The 17,136-nt window shown below is 34.2% G+C and overlaps 1 protein-coding gene across 3 annotated transcripts in view; it reads left to right on the top strand.

Moving 5' to 3' along the window:
• Window positions 1-17,136, top strand: part of LUBEL (Linear Ubiquitin E3 ligase) — a 284,647-nt gene that overhangs the window by 54,743 nt on the left and 212,768 nt on the right. The window lies entirely within an intron of this gene.

Below are 17,136 nucleotides of genomic sequence, written 5' to 3'. Positions count from 1 at the left end.
GCAGGCAAACGCGCTACCGCCTGAGCTACGTCGGTGGCGCGTTGCATTGTTCAATACTTTCATTAACATTAAAAGGGCAGGGCATAGTTGCGCCACACGGTCAGATAAAATGCAGGATATAAAAAAGGGTCCCTGTTTTGTGGGCATAGTTGCGCCCCGTTCCCATCAGGTAGAGAAAAAGGGATGGCATAGTTGCGCCCCGATGAAATAGGTAGAGAAAAATATACTACGGAAACTCGAGCCTGGTAATCAACCAATCTTATTGATTTCTTATTCGATTTATATTCATGATCGATACCGTTAAAATGAACACCATGAAGTTGGCAGTACTTTATTAACTGTTTTTCTACTGTTTATGCAGTGATTATTTATCAATAGCCTACCGTTAAAATGAACACCATGAAGTTGGCAGTACTTTATTAACTGACATATTCAAATGATTGAGCCGTTGGAATATGGGGTCTTAGCAGTCTTGACATTTTATTAGTGATTTTCACACCGTCTATGGCGTATAGTGAGGTTAATTTAAAGTGAACGTTAAGTTTAGTGAAAAGGGTGAAGAGTTAATAATTGATAATGGTTCTAAGTTTTAATTTTCGAAACCCTGTACCGTAGGGTTAAGATATCGATGTAGAAACAAAAAATGCAGTTCATTTATTGTGTGTGATCAATAAAAAAGTGTTATTTTAAAAAGCAAAGTTGATCATACGCTAGGCATACCTGATTTCAATGCAGCTATCACTGTAATGTTTTTAAGTAATTTATTTATTTTATGACAATCACTTTCGTGTGTACTATACTCATCAGGGCGCAATTATGCCATGTCCATCCTGCTACCTGATTCCTTAGGGGCGCAACTATGCCATGTCCCATCTGCTACCTGATTTCTTTGGGGCGCAACCATGCCATGTCAATCCTGCTACCTGATTTCTTCGGGGCGCAACTATGCCATGTCCCATTTGCTACCTGATTTCTTCGGGGCGCAACTATGCCATGTCCCATCTGCTCCCTGATTTCTTCGGGGCGCAATTATGCTATGCCTAGGCCTCCCAATTGACCGCGGGGCGCAACTATGCCATACCGACATTAAAAACTGCAATTTGAAAAATCTCAACAAATTTATAAAATCAAAACAGTAATCATATAATATGAAAGACTTGCTTATGAAAATGCAATGGATCTCGTTTCAAACAGAACTTTACATATTATGGAAAACTGAAACAGGACGTTGCTGGGTGTGCAGGAAACGGGAGAACAAGTCATTCTGAAACTAATTCCACTAAGGAAATAACCACCTCCACATTGAGCGACGTAAAAGAGAAGGCTGATACAAGACCGAAATAAAATATGAATGAAATCACAGATGTTCCCGTTCCTCTACATGTTCCAGAAGGTTTGGTGCCTTTTAAAATTAATTAAAGGAAAGCAAGTGGCAAAAATAAATTATTAAGAGCTAACACACAGAAAATAAATTAACAAGTCTGCAAAGAGTTTCAAATTTAATAGTAAAATGGCGGGAAAAAAGAATGACAGACATGCTACGTCTATAGAATGAATTATGAAAGAAATGGCGTCGTTAAATACACCATAATTTTTTTTATGAAAGAAACTTATTAAATTATAATTTAAATCAATAAAATTTGTAGGAGCCAAAAGATAAAAAGATGAATTAAAGTATGGTGCAATTAGAAAATGAAAATTTATTGCCTGAACAAACTTTTAAAATTTGGGTCCATCATTTTTTTTTTCATTTTCCACATAAAAACCCTATTTTACATGAGTATATTAGGGTTAAAGTTTTCAATCAACTTGAGATAATATAATATAAATATATTTTTAACATGTTTTTTTCTGTCGATGTTATGAATAAGAGAAATATAAACTTAATATTACGACAGTTACAACTAGCAACACAAACACATGAGAAGTCTACATCAATCATAAAAGAAAGCGCTTAATTATACAAAATATATTAAAAAATGATATCTGTAGATACAAAATATAATTGAATAACAATAACATAGAATTTGGCATGAAATAATACATATAGCGTCCATAAGTCAACAAATATTATTATACATACTAGAGCAATGTGGAATATACAGACATAATCATACAAACAAATATTTCATACCCAAGTAAATTTGTAATTTACACACACCCTTTTATAGCATAGCATAGATGGACAATTCATATTACTTTAGGGTTAATTTTTTTTTAATAATACACACAATACAAGAACAATATTGACACTTGCAATGTTCTATTGATGTGGTTAATAAAATTAATGAATATTTTGCGATAACAATTTCTACTGAAAATGTAGAACAATGGCTTATTGTAGCTCATATTACATTTATTTAGGTGAATTGCAATGCTGTATCGTCTATATCCATAAAGTGGGCAATCAAATAACAAATGTTCTACTGTTTGTTCACTTCCACAAACGCATTCATTTCCGTTCTCTACATTAATATGCAATCTCCTGAAATATGAAAGAAATTTACCATGGCCGGATACAAATTGTGTGAGTATGAAATCAGGTATAAATATTGTGCACTTTAACTATGTACATCGGGGAAGAATAGATCTCTTGTGGTTGAGCCATTATAGGCCTAAACGTTGGTGCGAGACAGAAAGGGTCTTGCACGTAAAAGGTGCAATATATGATGATGATGATGATGATGATGATGATGATGATGATATATTTTGAATTTTGATTCTTCAATGACAACTACAACTGGTACCTCCAATATTATCATTACCACCAATAACCAGAACCACCTCTACCACCACCATCAACACCTCTGTTACATTTCGTAGAGATAACATAGGATGACAATATACAGTAGAAATATTGCAGTAATTAGTGAAACATGTCGCTGGAAAAACATAGTGCAAGACTAATTGTATATTAAACTAAATGGGGTACACAAAATTGATTACTAGCTGTTTAAACGTAACACTAGAGAGATAACCAACATACATTAACGTGTTCTTTGAAATACAAAATTGCAGTTTATAATGAAAATGTACTGTAAATCCATTTACGTATGTAATTGTTAATCCATCCAAGATTATGTCACAAAAAGCGAATATGATATTTCAGTGACGATAAAACAGCAAAACGAAAGAATTCAATGTTGTATAGGAATTCAATTTTATTCATAACACTATCAAGCATGGGTATTTTACACAGAATGTAAATACAGAGTTTCACTGTAAACTGTGATTCTAAAGCGAAAGGAAAATGAGGAAAAAAAAGTGACAAGGAATTTATCGAATTTCTGAAAATACATGAAGCCATTATGCTCATCGTGGTTGTTACTGTAATCATGGTTGGGATTGTAAGGATATTAGGGATATGAAATAAAAATTTAATATTTCTTTTCATTTCTGACTTTATTCTCCCCGCATTTAAATTTAACAAGACGGAGAATTCTCGTTAAATAATTACTTCATAATTGTTTCCTCACTCCAAGAGGCCTAGTCGAGACAACGATGCAATTGATACTCAAAACGAATTCAAAGTCATAGATCTCACAACACTTCAAGTAATTTCCAAAACATCCGCTCACGACACTGCAAGAGCGCAGTAAACAAAATCTATGTTATAGTACATCTTCTGCCATTTATACTATAGAGTCAAAGTTACATTAATTTGTCGTTGGTATAATTTCGTGATAAATTTAAAGAGGAATATCACGAAATTAGCCAAGTTTGTCCTATAAATACGATGCTATGGGAAGTTGTAATGGTATTAATAATTATGACATAGACCAGTGGTCGTCAGCACTCGCTTAAATGTGCAAAGGGTAAGCGGTGCTGTCCCGGTGCACCGTCGTGCAGCAGGAAGAGAGTGCATACCCGCTAGCAGCTACGAGTGCACCATGGTACACTGCGTTTTCCGCGGGTAAGAGACGCTAGCCCCAGCGTGCTCTGTGCTGACGACCCCTGACATGGACAGTGATAATTAGAGTACGGATTTTTAGATCGTTAAAATGTAATTTTAGGTGCCTAAAATAGGCTTAAAAGTGTAGAAAATAGTCTGAAAATAGGGTCCAACAAAAAATAATGTTTTCTTTAAAAACATGTACCAAATCATCAGGAATGCATTTCTAGAATTTAATAACTTTAAATGCTTTTACCCGTTACCACCACTACTAGGTCTACTAAAAGTATAAGAACAACACATATCTAACTAGTTATACATAAACTAAACAATTAAATGTGAAAAATAAGTTTTAGACATAAATTCAGTACACAAACAAGTCAAATATAATCAATTTTTTACCAAGCCTTGTCCGTTAATGTCCATAATTAGTTTCACAATAAATTACTAATACTTTTTCTAAATTTTGAACTAAAAAGCAATGCATGCTGAAAATGAACGCTCCACATCCACTGAAGTAACAGGAGCGTATTCCAATTTTGACACTAGTTGGACAGGAATGTTACATTGTAAATCCGTGTTCTTTCCTGCTAGGAAATTTGAAGCAGTACGCAGGTCCTTTAGTTCTACATTTCTCTGCAGAACTTGCTCCCGTACTTTGTTTCCAACAGAACCAGGAACACTTTTGGAATTTAAAATACAAATTTTCGAAATAAAAATGGATATCTTGACCTATTAGAGATAAAACGTACTTAATAGGTCAAAATAGGCTTTGTCGTCAAAATAGGCATTTTAGATGCTATTAAAATACAAGTTTTAGGCATAGTTGCAAGTCTACTTGCAAGTTTTTATGAACTTATATTTTAAGGATTAAAATAGGTTTTTACCTAAAATCCAAAGTCTAGTGATAATGAAGCAGATAGTGATGGTGATGATAATGTAGATGATTATGTAAATTATATTTTCAACTGTCCACCGCTGTGGATTAACAGCATGCCTGACTGTGAAAAATCCTGGTTTTGACAAGTTATATATCTGAGGTTTTACCGGGGTTTTCCCTCAACCCATTAAGAGCAAATGCTGGGTAACTTTCGTCGCTGGACTATGGACTCATTTCGCTGGCATTATCAACATCATCTCACTCAGACGCTAGGTAATCATAGCAGGTGATAAGCGTCGTAAAATAAACCTATTAAAATGAAGTTAATTGCATTATCATTACAATCCAGGCAAACTTAGCAAATGCTGCCTATGTTGAGACGAACGTGGGTAAATTCATCTGCTGACCTATTTTATATTCAGACTGCAAGCAATGACATCGTATCACGAAATGGTATGGAGATATGTTGAGCAGTAAGCGGAAGTGACCCACTGAAGAGGTTGTTGAATCCTCGGGAGCACTTGAACAGTAGAGAAGTAGGCACTGAAGTAGAACATGTGTTTTGTGGGCGAGAACAGTGTTTATTCCTGATGCACTGCAGGCATTAAGCATGTCTCATAATTTGGCAGATGGCCGATGCAGTCGTTAAATGATTCGAAAAAACTTGTCCTTCTGACTAAAGCTGACATCATTTCTATACAAATTTTACAATAAATTCAATAACGCGTTCTTTTACCATTTTTACAGATCATGTATTTATGTATTTATTTACACTGCAAATGGGCAAACTCCCCGGTGGTACTTACTTACTGGCTTTTAAGGAACCCGGAGGTTCATTGCCGCCCTCACATAAGCCCGCGAGCAAGATTAATCCAGTCTCTACCATCATATCCCACCTCCCTCAAATCCATTTTAATATTATCCTCCCATCTACGTCTCGGCCTCCCTAAAGGTCTTTTTCCCTCCCAACTAACACACTATATGCGTTTCTGGATTCACCCATACGAGCTACACGCCCTGCCAATCTCAAACGTCTGGATTTAATGTTCCTAATTATGTCAGATGAAGGATACAATGCGTGCAGCTCTGCGTTGTGTAACTTTCTCCATTCTCCTGTAACTTCATCCCTCTTAGCCCCAAATATTTTCCTAATAACCTTATTCTCAAAAACCCTCAATCTTTGTTCCTTTCTCAAAGTGAGAGTCCAAGTTTCACAGCCATACAGAACAACCGGTAATATAATTGTTTTATAAATTCTAACTTTCAGATTTTTTGACAGCAGACTAGATGACAAAAGCTTCTCAACCGAATAATAACAGGCATTTCCCATATTTCTTCTGCGTTTAATTTCCTCCCGAGTGTCATTTATATTTGTTACTGTTGCTCCAAGATATTTGAATTTTTCCACCTCTTCGAAGGATAAATCTCCAACTTTTATAGTTCCATTTCGTAGAATATTCTGATCACGAGACATAATCATATACTTAGTCTTTTCGGGATTCACTTCCAACCCTATCCCTTTCCCCGGTGTTAGTGGTAACTTAAAATCACACAATAATTATAATTAATAACTGAACTGACGTCGTTATGTTTTGTTCGAATTGTAGAAAATACTTGGCTTAAGGAAATAGTTCTTTTAAAAATAAAACCAACTCTTTTGTCTGTAAAGCTAAAGCACGGATTACCTCAACTTTATACATTTGCACTAATGCTTCCTCAGAATCTGGGATGGTCAAATGAAAGCAGTCTATTGGCACATCTAGTATATACAGTCACGAAGCTTGAGTTGTGAGGTTGCTAGGAATAATAGTCTCTGCCGGTACTATTTCGCATTGTCTGTAATGAGGCGATATTAGCGATCCTAGTGGTTAGCAACTATCTATGGATGCACATTTACTACGTATTGAGCTTCGTGACTGTATATACTAGACTGTGCTATTATCAAGGGGTTTGCGTCGGGTGTCAAGTAGTCAAAAATACCATTATGTGTGCGACACAAAAGTATTTTTCTAGGAAATCTTAAGGCCCAAGAAAAAAGCATAGATTATGGCAGAGACAAGTTGTATTTAATAATAAAGAAGAAATACGCAAAAGTGTGATAGGTTGTTGGTTAGTCTTCGGTGCTAAGTTCGGTCACCGTTTTCGGGGACTCGGTACACCGCAGGACGTGGTACACCTTGCACAACAGAATTTACAGATACACCAAGTTGTATTTGCAAGCTATACAATGGGGCAGAAATGGCAAATCGACTCATCCTCCCACTTCAACTGGCCAGTTAAATTGTGACGACATTTTTGTGAACTTAATGCATTAATGGATAGTGATTTTAAATTATTTATTTTGTTAATATTACATATTACCCATATTTACTACATTTTTATGTACATATTCTGCGGAAGTTAGTGTTTTATCTCAAACTCTGCACATTGTGCGCTTTTCTCTTTATTATATTATATAAAAATCCGGGACCTACTCATCATATACGATGCATCTAAATATAGAAGATAAATGGCATATGTTAATAATAATAATAATAATAATAATAATAATAATAATAATAATAATATAATAATAAATGTTGTGGGATTTAATCGATTAATCGATCAATTTCTGCTGTAAGATTAATCGGTCAAAAGTATTTAATCCAATAATCGAGTCGATTAAAATTAATCGGTTGTAATTTATACTAATTATTATTTTGTTAATACAAACTCATACTAAAAATTCCGACAATATTTATCTCTCGAAAAACTGCTTACTTAAAAACACAATAGCACTGTTATTTTCTAACTGTAAACCAGATAGCGTAGGGAAAATATTTGCACAAACACTTCAGAAAGGGATGGAGATATGAGGACAGTGACCTAGTCTAGCTCTATTGAAAGTTGGAACACAATGCGAAACCTTTATGAAGTTTTACGGTTTTCCAAGAAAACTTACATCTTGTTGTCAGCTCATCTTCCTAGCATATGAAATGCATACTTTTCTGGGATTCATCCCCCTCATCCCTTATAAAATAGCCATGTCTACACTGTGTGCAAGTGAGAGCGTAACTACCTTCCTCTCTTTTTAAAATCTGGCAATTCGATTATAATAGGGGCCAGTCTTCTGTTTCGACCGCTGTACTTTTGCAGTTGCAGTTTCTGTACCGAGTTTTTATATGAAGTTTGTGTGTTTAGTTTGATAAAGAAGAAAAATCAGTTTTCTCTGGTTTGTGAAAAGTGTAAACTCCATTATGCCATATCAGAATTTGAGAGATTAACTCGGTGAAACGTTTGGATTTAAATTGAATGATCGTGGAGAAGTGCTTGATAGAAAAAACGTTTTTTCGTGTTTATTGATGCAGGAAACATTATTACTAAACGCAGAGCGGCACTTAATTCGGAGCATGTGAATGCACTCACATGTTTAAAAAATCATGGATGAAGCAGTATTAACTAGCTGAGTCTTCATACTTTTTGTTATTTATGTTTGTCTCAAAAATTCCCGGAGAAATAAATAATATAAACCTCATAATAAATATGTTAGTAAGTAATTAAAATAGTTGTTTTGTAATATAACAACATAAACATTTAATATTTATGCTCGTCACCGAACAAAAGTTAAATTTAACAATAATTGTGTATTACAGTAGGCTATATATTAAAACATTTTTTCAACTTGATCAAAACTCGATTAATCGATTAAATATTTTGATCGATCAACAGCAATAATAATAATAATAATAATAATAATAATAATAATAATAATAATAATAATAATAATAATAATAATAATAATAATAATCTGCACGCATTGTATTCTTCACCTGGCATAATTAGGAACATTAAATCCAGACGTTTGAGATGGGCAGGGCATGTAGCACGTATGGGAGAATCTCGAAATGCATATAGAGTAAAAGACCTTTGGGGAGGCCGAGACGTAGATGGGAGGATAATATTAAAATGGATTTGAGGGAGGTGGGATATGATGATAGAGACTGGATTAATCTTGCTCAGGATAGGGACCAATGGCGGGCTTATGTGAGGGCGGCAATGAACCTCCGGGTTCCTTAAAAGCCAGTAAGTAAATAATAATAATAATAATAATAATAATAATAATAATAATAATAATAATAATAATAATAATAATAAAATCTTTAGATAACTGTTGACCGTGGTGTACGAACCGTCTAATATGTGGCCTTAACAGTACAAGGTACAAGTAACTATGGGTTCCATTCTCACAAGAATATTAATGCTCTAACTAGTCTAAGTGCATGTAATAGTTTCTAACCTTAATATCTGGCAGGAAAAGTAAACGCTAATTGAATTAATTTGCTGAGAATTCAAGAGAGCAATAAAACTTCTGCTCTGGGGGAAACACATTTTAATTGTACTTTTAGGTGTATCTCAAAATTGATCAGCCGTAAGTCTAGACGTGGCGTGTTTAATGTTCACACGTGACCTCTCCTTCACGTGCCATAATTAAAGAACCATGCTCCATTACACCGCAAGCTGCTCAAATTGTTTTCAATTGTACATGTGTTTGTTACAGTCCCACAAGTGTTGGCTGTGTTGTTCTGTGGTTATTTTTGTCTGTTTCAGTCCGGCTCACGTTTCATTCACAAGCCTCTAGATCACTTCGTGTTATAGCAATTGTGTAGCAATAAGTGTAAGGATTACTAACATTAATGCCTGTTTTAAGCGTCTGCTCTCTTTAACACGGTCTGGAAGCAAGTTGGCTCTGTCGGAGAGTAACAGAATAAGAACAAAAGAGCTTGGGTTCAATCCCAGATGAAGGCGGGACTTTTCATCTCGTATTGATTTTCAGAAATGCTCCGGGATTGGCTCAGTCATCTACAGAATAAGTCGTATGCTTAGAAACTATATGTATGTATTAATGTACAGTATTAAGAAATATAAAAGCTGTTCGTATGAACATGAGGTTGCAAATGCTGTCTTGTAAGACTAATAGAAGGCTTCATCTACGCTTCTTAAGGACACACATGTTGAAGCTGTACCACTAAATGAAATAAAATAAATTAATATGAATGAATGAATGAGTGATTGAATGAATTCCATTTATTTATACACAGACCTTATAGATACAAACACATGCACATACTCGTATGAGTCTTCGCACGAGCCTGTACTGCCATTAATGGTACAACCATGTACACTTTAAAAGAAATACGAGTACAATGTTCTACTAACACTTTTCAAAAAAAAAAAAAACACACGGTGAGAAAAATAACATTAACTCCTAATATACCTACAGAAAAGTATTCTCATTAACCCACTCGTTTAGGCGATTGAAAAATTTTCTACCATTTTCCATGAAAAAATTGTTAGTGCAAACACTCGTGATGCCCCACTTCGATTACTGTGATATTCTGCTTACTGACCTAAGCGTTACTTCGGCGCAGAGACTACAACGTGTCCATAATATGTGCGTCCGTTTCGTCTGCAATATTCGCCGGGCTGATCACGTAACACCATCCCTCGAAATGTTGTCCTGGCTCCGTCTAGAAGATCGTAGGAAAATCCACTGTCTTTCCCTTCTCTTTCACATATTGCATTTCTCCACTCCTGTCTATCTTGCGTCTCGTTTTCAAAATTTATCCACCCATCATAACCTAGATACACGATCACAACACTCCTCAATATTATCCATTCCCTCCCACCGAACATCCTCATATTCATCTTCTTTCACTGTGGCTGTTCCTCGACTTTGGAATTCCCTACCGAGTAATGTCAGGGACTGTCAGACATCAAACCAATTTAAGAATAGGCTAACGAAATATTTTTCTAACAATTCTTGTTAACAATATTAGCTTTTTCATGTTTCTCAATGTTTAATGGTTATATATATCACAGATAAATATCTAAATTATCTCATTATTATTATTATTATTATTATTATTATTATTATTATTATTATTGTTATTATTATTATTATTATAACTATTTCTTACCAATGTTTATTATTGTCACACTAACATTACTTATCCAACTTTCATTACTTACTTTCATGTTGTTTTATGGTCTAGATATTAATGTAATAACTATGTAAGCAATTGTATTCAATTAGAATTTTAGTCTGGCTGGGCGGAAGAAAAGGCCTACTGGCCTTAGCTGTGCCAGATTAAGTAAATAAATTATTATTAGTATTATTATTATTATTATTATTATTATTATTATTATTATTACCTACAGAGGGTCGTACTGAAAGTCATGAGTAGGGTACGAATTTTTGGGCAATTAAAATGTAATTTTAGGTGCCTAAAATAGACTTAAAAGTGTAGGAAATAGTCTTTAAAGAACTGAAAATAGGCTCAAACAAGAAATAATGTTTTCTTTAAAAACATGTTCCAAATCATCAGGAATTCACTTCTAGAATTTAATAATTTTAAATGCTTATACACCGTTACCACCACTACTGCTAAAAGTACAAGAACAACTATCTAACTAGTTATACATAAACTAAACAATTAAATGTGAAAAATAAGTTTTAGACATAAATTCAGTACACAAACAAGTCAAATATAATCAATTCTTACCAAGTCTTGTTCGTTAATCTCCATAATTAGCTTCACAATAAATTACTGATACTTTTTTCCAAATTTTCAACTAAAAAGCAATGTTGTCTGTCACTCAACACAAATTTGTATGCTGAAAATGAAAGTTCTACATCCACTGAAGTAACAGGAGCGTATTTCAATTTTGACACTAGTTGGACAGGAATGTTACATTGTAAATCCATCTTCTTCCCTGCTAGGTCCTTTAGTCCTACATTTCTCTGCAGAACCTGCTCCGGTTTATCCCGTACTTTATTTCCAACAAAACCAGGAACACATTTGGAATTTAAAATACAAATTTTCAAAATAAGAAAGGGCGTTTTGAATTATTAGAGATAAAACGTACTTAATAGGTCAAAATAGGCATTTTTAGGTGCTACTAAAATACCAATTTTAGGCATACTTTTATATGAAACGTTTACTTGCATGCTTTACTTATCTTTTAAAGATTAAAATAGGCTTTTACCTAAAATCTGAAGTCTAGTCATGAGCAACCCATTACTATAATTCCAATTTCAACAATGTAACAGAAACAACTATATGATAATAATCTACAGACTTTATAATATGTATTGAAATATTGTGACGTCATTAACTTCCAACACGTAATCACAATGTTTGAAAAATGGTCGACAACGACGATTCGTTTCGACAGCGTGCTGTCATTGAATTCCTTATTAAAGAGAAAAAATCTGCTGAAATTTACCTCAGGCTTCAGCATGCATATGGAGATATGTGCATGGGCGCCAGCAGTGTTAGGAGATGGGTGAAACATTTCAAAGACAGGAACAAGAGCATCCAAGATGAGGCTCGTAGCGGTCGCCCTCGAACTTCCTTCACGGAATGCAACAAGGAAAGAGTTGATGAGTTCTGTGATGCATTCTGGTTGAATTTCCTGAACCTAGAGAGACTATAAATGCTGTCCGCTATATCCAGACACTTTTGAAGCTCCGTCGTGCATTGCGCGAGAAACGACCTGAAAAGAAGATAATTCTGCATCACGATATCGCGCAGCCTCACATTACTCGTGTCACCATGGAGAAAATCAGGACAGTTTGTTGGGAAACTCTTCCGCATCCTCCCTACAGTACCGACTAGGCAGCTTCCGTCTACCATCTCTTCGGTTCTCTAAAGGAACAGCTGCGAGGCCAGCGCTACGTCAATGTCTTCAGGAAGCTGAAACGGACTTGTATCTCAATAAAATTTTCGAACTTACAGGACGGTGGGAAAATGTGTGCAAAGAAATGGAGGCTATGTTGAAAAGTGACAGAAAAGTCTGTAGATTAGGGTGACACAGTAATGGGTTGCTCATGACTTTCAGTACGACCCTCGTATTTGAATCCAGTAACAACAGTATTACCTATTGCAACACTATTAAGAAAACTGTCCCTTGCGTCCTTGGACACCTCCTCCTCGACCAGTTCCAACTTGATCTGTCGAACTTTTGACATAAATTTCCCACATTCTCAAAGAATTTGGCGTTATTCAATATATCATATATCGCCTAGTGTCCCCTGCTAGATGTAATGAAAGACTCTGACAGGTATCGTTTCCTCGGAGTTTCTGTGGCTTGTCCATGCACGATTGAGCTCCAATACACCTCTCTCGCCGCATCAATCTTGATGAATAATATCTTGAACAGTGGATTGGACGCAGTTACATCATGGCCATCGAAATCACCCGACTTCAATTTACTATACTAATTTCTGTGAGGTACTTTGAAGACTATCGTTTATTAAACATTTGTAAACAATGAAGATTACCTATGAGAACATTTGTAAAATAGATTATACGAGGCAACTATAATGTGTATGAATTCCCCAATCTTGAGTACAGTATATTCAGGCATACATGAACAATGCAGAGTTTAACTTTTGAGTAAGCGGTATCTTTTATAAAGAAAAAAATACTCTGACATAATATGTTCTTATTTTGTTTCCATAAATACTCGTAGGTACATGGAATTTTTTTAAAATGATTCTCTCCACATAGGGTTGTGTTAACTGTTAAATCAGTTTATGTCAAATCATGTTCTATTTTGGTGTGACTGAAGCCCGAAAAGTGATGATCGTTTCATTTAGATTCTCGCTAGGGAATAGACATTTATGTCTCATCCACAGAAATCCCTTGTAGGTGTCGTGTTGTTTTAAGGATAATCCTGTGCCATGCTGGCCACATAGCTAGGAATTCTAGTTTGGTTTAAAGATCATCATAAGAGTCAAAACACAATGGATGGAAGGATCCAGCTCTTTAAAGTGGATGATGATAATGATGATGATGATATAGAGAATGGTGCAAAAGTCATTTGACAGTACAAAACTACTTGGGCCTACTTTTATGTAAAACTAGCTTGCAATGATTTAAGAAACAATATAAATGAATAATAAGTTGAAAATTCTTGAGACAGTAAAACCAAGAAATCATGACAAAATTATAATTTCTCTGTGATAAAATTGTGAAATACAAAACCAAGTGGCTTATTTCTTCACTATCAAGTGACTTTTGCGGCTCCCAGTATATATAAATACAACGCTATGATATGACAATATTTTCTAGCAACTGACGACTTAATTTTCTTGTGTAATTTGAAATTCACTTAACGTTTATTATTCGTATTCCATGAGAAAAAAACCGAACTGGTAACGGGCACTGTAACACAGTATTGCCATATCGATAGTATGGTTAAGAAATGATACCTCATATATATATGAATTTTCAGATAAAGTTTTCAAAATTAATTTCTCATAAAATACACAAACTTTTATATGTGTTTCTGCCTTGCAAGATCATCTACTGGAGGACAAAATATTAGTTAACTGTCCAATTTTGTGAACATAATAATAAAAATAATAATGTAGTTGAACCAGCGAATAGGGATTATAAAGAATGGACACTTCGCGCCGGTACCTTTGATGTAGCCAGACTGATTGCAATGACCTTCAAGCCAGCTAAAGCGTGAGATTCTGCTTTCTCCCTAGAGTTGGCGCTGACATCACACCAGCTAGCAATCGACACAGCGGAAATATAACACATATAATTAATACATCTAGGTACATTATGTACTCAAATAAAATAAATTGGATCCATAAAATAATAAATCCGTCATTAGCTGTAATGTCTAGACTCTAGAGTTCCTTTATAATGACAGTTGAGACGTTGACCCCAACAACAATTAAAATATGTAATGATTTGATAGCGCTGAAAATGGAAAAAACAAAACTCTTACGAGAAGTAAAACCATATACCTATATTATATTATATACAAATATTAAACGAATTCGATACGTAATTTTATAATGTATTATATTATTTTATAATATAATTTATTATATCTGAAATATAAAATATTATTATTACAACTAGTTTGTCACTGAGAAATAAGGAAAAGCTGTTAACTTGAATTTATTTGAAGCAAAGTGTTACTGGATTATGCAATAAGGTAGGCGATATTTGGATCCTGTGTCTCAATTCTGTTCTCAATTATCATCTTAGCGTATGCTTGATTACACTAACCTCTAGCGCTTGAAAGTGGAACTAAACGCTGGCGCACAGAGAAACAAAACACAGGAAAATTCGCTCAGTGCCCATTCTTTATAAACCCTATTCGCTGGTTGAACTAAATTACCATTTTTGTAGATACGAGATATCACTTCCTAGCTATCGATATACTAACCTCATAAGTAGACCAATCACGTAAATTAAAATATAAGAAAGAGAAGGATATAAGTCTACAGTAATTCCTCTGGTGGAAAAGAAAAAAATAACATGGTATTGGGTCAGCGTACTGTTTCGCCTTCTCTGCCTTCAGTTCAATTTATCATAATCATTATCTCATTTTCATCGGTCTACCATGAATTATTATCGGCCCTGCCAACCGGAGCAGAATAATATTTCATATCTGACCAGCAGTTTGTTTTAAAAAGAGTCGAGAGAGACAAAAAAAATATCTTCCAAAGAGGAAGTAAAAATTAATTTTTCTAACCTACACGTCTCATGAAATTGAAGGAAAATATTATTTCTATTACATACGCTCAGTAAACTTAAGAGCACGAAGGAAAATTAAATTACAAAGTACCTGAGAGCAGAAACCATTTCCTTCAGAAGAAAAACATAAGAGGAGAGTACAGTCACACGTTAATAAAAGTGTGCTACAGATAACTTAATATGCATCAGTTTATATAATAAAATTCATACCGTATTACGGCATCCTGCTACATGGAATGAATTAAATTTAGGAAATATGATGCGTCCCGACGGGATCGTATACCGCGACACTGAGGCATATGGAGAGAGAGAGAGAGAGAGAGAGAGAGAGATACTGCGATAAAAATGGAAATACATGACTAGCAATATGAAGCAATGTAGTCTATGTATTTTATGAATACGACATGAGTCCCAAAAAATCACAAGCCATTCTTAAATTGAAAAATTCTGCCCAGTTACGTTAAGTCTTACGTACAGTCTGTCGCCTTTACCAACGAAATTAAATGTACGAACATTGTAGAATAAATTATACAGTCTGTACTGTTGTTTTATCATAGATCTTACGCATTCAATAACGATCTAAGAAGAAGTAAAATGAAGATATTTTGCAGTATTGCAAATTATAGCTTTTCACACAACTAAAAGAGAAAAGATGTCAGATATAAGCTTTAAAATATTCAATCTTAGTGAGATGTACAGCAATAAAAACGAAAATAATAAGAATATTATAGATTTATCAATTTGTCAAACAGAATAATATCTGTAATATTGACAATTAATATTTGAGGAGAAGAATTCGCTCCGGCGCGGCGCCGGGGATCGAACCCGGGTCCTTGGTTCTACGTACCAAGCGCTCTGACCACTGAGCTACGCCGAATTCAATCCACAGCACCGGTTCGAACCTTCCTCCTTTCAATATTTTCCCTTACGGCCTGACTCCAAGTTAGGCATATATATATAATAATAATAATAATAATAATAATAATAATGATTTATTTAACCTGGCAGAGTTAAGGCCATACGGCCTTCTCTAACACTCAACCAGGAGTAAAAACTGCGTTATAGAAACACTACAAATTTACAAAGTACACACAAAACTGAATAAGATAATAATAATAAAATGTAAACAACAAGTAAGAAGAAATCAGACATAATATATAACATACAGAAAGAAAGAAAAAAGCATAATAAAATGTGAACAGCAGGTCAAAAATAAATGAGGCCTACAAAGTATAAAAAAATAAGAATTATTGATAATAATAATAATAATAATAATAATAATAATAATAATAATAATAATAAATAGAATAGTAATGATAATAATAATATTAATAATAATAATATTAATAATAATAATATTAATAATAATAATAAATAAAATAATAATAATAACAGGCCTAATAGCAATAATAATACTAATAGTAGTAATACAATAGTGCAGTACAAAGCATACAATGAATACAATATTTTTAAGTATACACAGTAAGGAAAATTATGTTTATATATAGCTCAACTTATCACATTAGAGATATACCATTATCGGAAAATATGAGAACAAAAATATAAAATAAGTTAAATATCACTAGAACATAAAAAAAATTGTGAATACGTGGAAACATGCAATACAACACTTGTCATAATAGTAAGTTAGTTTGGCAACTCGTCATAAGATAATTTTCTAACTTGGATTTGAAAGATTTCAATGTTCGGCAGCCCTTGACTTCAGGCGGCAGAGAGTTCCAGTGACGAGAGGTAGCAACAGTGAAAGATGAGGAATACAGAGATGATGTGTGAAGTGGAATTTCTAGCGTGTTATCGCG

Source organism: Periplaneta americana, chromosome 12, assembly GCF_040183065.1.
Source record: "Periplaneta americana isolate PAMFEO1 chromosome 12, P.americana_PAMFEO1_priV1, whole genome shotgun sequence".
In the NCBI taxonomy this organism is placed as follows: Eukaryota; Metazoa; Arthropoda; class Insecta; order Blattodea; family Blattidae; genus Periplaneta; species Periplaneta americana.
This window is presented reverse-complemented; position numbering and strand designations above follow the sequence as displayed.